This window comes from Carassius auratus, unplaced genomic scaffold (assembly GCF_003368295.1).
Source record: "Carassius auratus strain Wakin unplaced genomic scaffold, ASM336829v1 scaf_tig00030631, whole genome shotgun sequence".
NCBI classification, from domain to species: domain Eukaryota; kingdom Metazoa; phylum Chordata; class Actinopteri; order Cypriniformes; family Cyprinidae; genus Carassius; species Carassius auratus.
In genome coordinates, this window is record NW_020525868.1 from 85,076 (window position 1) to 89,278 (window position 4,203).

Below are 4,203 nucleotides of genomic sequence, written 5' to 3' on the forward strand. Positions count from 1 at the left end.
ACCTAGAAGTACATTACAATAGTCCAGTCTAGAGGTCATGAATGCATGAACTAGCTTTTCTGCATCAGAAACAGATAACATGTTTCGTAGCTTGGCAATGTTTCTAAGATGGAAGAATGCAGTTTTTGTAACATTAGAAATATGATTTTTCAAAAGACAAATTGCTGTCTAATATAACACCCAGATTTCTGACTGTAGAGGAAGTAACAGTACATCCGTCTAGTTGCAGATTGTAATCTACAAGATTCTGTGTAGTGTTTTTTGGTCCAATAATTAGTATCTCTGTCTTATCTGAATTTAATTGGAGAAAATTATTTGTCATCCAATCTTTTACATTTTTAACACACTCCGTTAGCTTAGATAATTGGGAAGTTTCATCTGGTCTCGTTGAGATATATAGCTGAGTATCATCAGCATAACAGTGGAAGCTAATTCCGTATTTTCTAATAATATTACCAAGGGGCAACATGTATATTGAAAATAGAAGGGGACCTAGGACGGATCCTTGTGGCACTCCATATTTTACTGATGATAAATGAGATGACTCCCCATTTAAGTAAACAAAATGGTAGCGATCGGACAGTTAGGCTCTAAACCATCTTAGAGCCTGCCCTTGAATACCTGTATAGTTTTGTAATCGATCTATGAGTATGTCATGATCTATGGTGTCGAACGCAGCACTAAGATCAAGTAAGACTAGAAATGAGATGCAGCCTTGATCTGACGCAAGGAGCAGGTCATTTGTAATTTTAACAAGTGCAGTTTCTGTGCTATGGTGGGGCCTAAAACCTGACTGAAATTCTTCATACAGATCATTTTTATGCAGGAAGGTGATCAATTGAGCAGACACAACTTTTTCTAAAATTTTAGACATAAATGGAAGATTTGAAATAGGCCTATAATTTGCCAGTACTCTAGGATCTAGTTTTGGTTTCTTAATGAGAGGCTTGATAACCGCCAGCTTGAATGGTTTTGGGACGTGACCTAAAGATAACGACGAGTTAATGATATTGAGAAGCGGTTCTTCGGCTAAAGGTAACGGCTCTTTCAGTAATTTAGTGGGTACAGGATCTAATAAACATGTTGTTGGTTTAGATACAGTGATAAGTTTATTTAGTTCTTCCTGTCCTATGGTTGCAAAGCACTGCAGTTTATCTTTGGGTGCGATGGATGAAACTGAAGTGTTAGACGCTGTAGAATCTACATTCGCTATTGTATTTCTAATGTTATCTATTTTATCAGTGAAGAAATTCATAAAGTCATTACTACTTACCGCTGGTGGAATATTTGAATCAGGTGGCGTCTGGTAATTTGTTAACTTAGCCACTGTGCTAAATAAAAACCTTGGATTGTTTTGGTTATTTTCAATGAGTTTGTGTATATGCTCTGCCCTAGCAGTTTTTAGAGCCTGTCTATAGCTGGACATACTGTTTTTCCATGCAATTCTAAAAACTTCTAAGTTAGTTTTTCTCCATTTGCGTTCAAGACTACGAGTTACTTTCTTGAGAGAGTGAGTATTACTGTTATACCATGGTACAGTACGTTTTTCTCTAACTTTTTTCAATTTGATCGGGGCAACAGCTTCTAATGTATTAGAGAAAATAGTGCCCATGTTGTCGGTAATTTCGTCTAATTCATGTGTATTTTTGGGTACAAATAGAAATGGCTTCAGAGCTGACAGTAGTGCTGACAAGTTGTACTCCCTGAAGCAGTATACAAGAGGTAAGCCCAGAGACCTTGTAAGAAGTTGTCAGCATATGCCAGATGAACGTGGTTATGCAAAAGCAATGAGACTCTTGCACGAGAAGTTTGGAAATGAACTGCAAATTGCTACAGCCTTAATGCAAAAGACATTCAAATGGCCTGAAATTAAGTCAGAGGATGGAACGTCTTTAAGTGCATTTTTACTATTCCTTGTCACTTGCCACAATGTAATGGAGGATATTGAATATATGGATGAGTTAGCTTGAATATATGGATGAGTTAGATAATCCTACCAACATGAGGATTATTATCTCAAAGTAGGGCTGGATTATTATGGCCTAAAATCAAAACCTTGATTAATTTAACATTTTACCTCGATTACGATTAATGAACGGTTATTTTGTATTTTTTTTTTTTTTGCCCTCATAGTTCACTTAAAAGGTTTGTACTGTAAATATGATTGACTATCAGCAGTTATTTTGTCTATGTTCGTAACATTTCTTACTAGGGTTGGGTTTCGTTTGAATTTTATCGATTCCGATTCTTATCGATTCCTAGTTTCGATTCCAATAAGATAAAAAATCCAATATATAAAAAAGATTAAGTCAAACATTTAGATGTCAAACATTTTTACAAAGCATTCTGTTGCAGCTGAATAACATGAGCAAAAATCAGCAGCCTACAAAACACTGCAAGAGGAATTTTGCCTGTGATTAAAAAAAATACCATAGCAAAAACAACTAGATTAATATAAATTTCGAAATATTAAAGTGTTACAGACAAGTAATAAGATAGGTCAGTAATAAGAAAGGAACAAAAAAATCAATTAGCAATATCATAAATACAACTAAACTAAATTTCAGGTACAGAAACCGTAATTAAAAGTTTAAAAACACTGCATAGTTTTCTTTTTATAAATAAAATAAAGATTAATTAAGTAAAGTTATCCGAGAACGGACACAAACCGGGAACCCGCAGCACGACTGCCGACCGCTGCTCTCTGTGCACGCGCTAATGCTTCATGTGCGCTGCACACAAACATGCTATAATAAGTTTCGATATTCTAAGCTACTTTAGTGATAAATCACAGGACAGCGCTGACAACTAGTTTCTGTGTTCCTCTGTGCGGGCGATCTTAATAGCTCCTGTTTATATGAGTGTTTGTGCCACAATGCAGCTGCGCGAACATGGTATCTTGATATAATAATACACATCCGATCATCTAATCGCTTGAAAGTCCAAACCATAAAACAAATACAACTGACAAAGTTTAGTGAAGACGCAAGGCTCACTCACAGCTCACGCGCCATCACTATGTGTTGAACCGCCGTTCACCTCCGTGTTTTGCTTTTTTGCCACTGACTGGAGCGCAGAGTCATGTGGCTACACAAGCGCTAGTATGCTTTTAAGGGGGAAGTGTTAACAGGATTAAAAAAACGAAATAACCGACATGGGAAAATTACAACGGTTAGAGGTTCTGAATTTTGGTTTTGATTATTTTTCGATTAATCGTCCAGCCCTATCTCAAAGCTGCCCTACAAGTTGCATGAAAAATGGAGAACACATGCTTATGAGTATGAGGAGCGCAACAGAAGAAGAGCCAAGTTCATTCAGCTTGTGGAGTTTGTTTATCGCCAAGCAAAAGTAATATCAAACCCTCTTTTTGGAGATCTGGATGCTTTGGCAGGTGATAAAAAACAGACCAACAAGTCTCTTCAAGAATCTAAGCTTAAAAAGGAAACAAAAAAAGCAGCAGTTTTGTAACTGACGTCAAACAGGTTGGTGAAACTCAAAACAACTTGACCATGTTAAAAACCAACAGTACATCAGTCATCATTGCCTACATAGAACTTTGTGCATTCTGTGAGAAAGGCCATACCTTGGAGCAATGTTACCAATTCAGTGCTAAGCCATATAAAGACAAATTTGACTTTTTAAGAAAAAGTGGATTTTGCTTTGGATGCTTAGTGAAAGGACATTTAAGCAAAGATTGTAAACGAAGAAGCACATGTCAGCTGTATTCAAAGAAACATCCTAGCATGTTACACTTAACAACACAACACAAGACAAGATTCCTGAGAAAGAAATGGTAAAAGTTGAGAAGACTGAAGTTACCACTTTACCTGCCACAGTGAGTCATGAGACAAGTGCGTTCACGGGGTCCGGAGACAACTGTGTTCTTGCCATAGTTCCTGTCAAGATAAAGTCCAAAAAAAGTGATAAGTGTTTGGAAGTGTATGCTTTTATAGACCCAGGCAGCTCTGCCACCTTCTGTACTGATGCACTAGCAAGACGGTTGAATGGCCAGGGTAGAAAGATTGATATGATGCTAAGCACCATGAACTCAAAGAGGAATCCTCTGTCAGTCACAAGCTCCATCTATGACCCCTTGGGCTTTCTCGCACTTGTAATATTGCCATCAAAGATTCTAATGCAACAGTTATGCAGAGAAAAACTTGCCTGGGATGATGACATTCCAGAACAGAGTGCAGAAAAGTG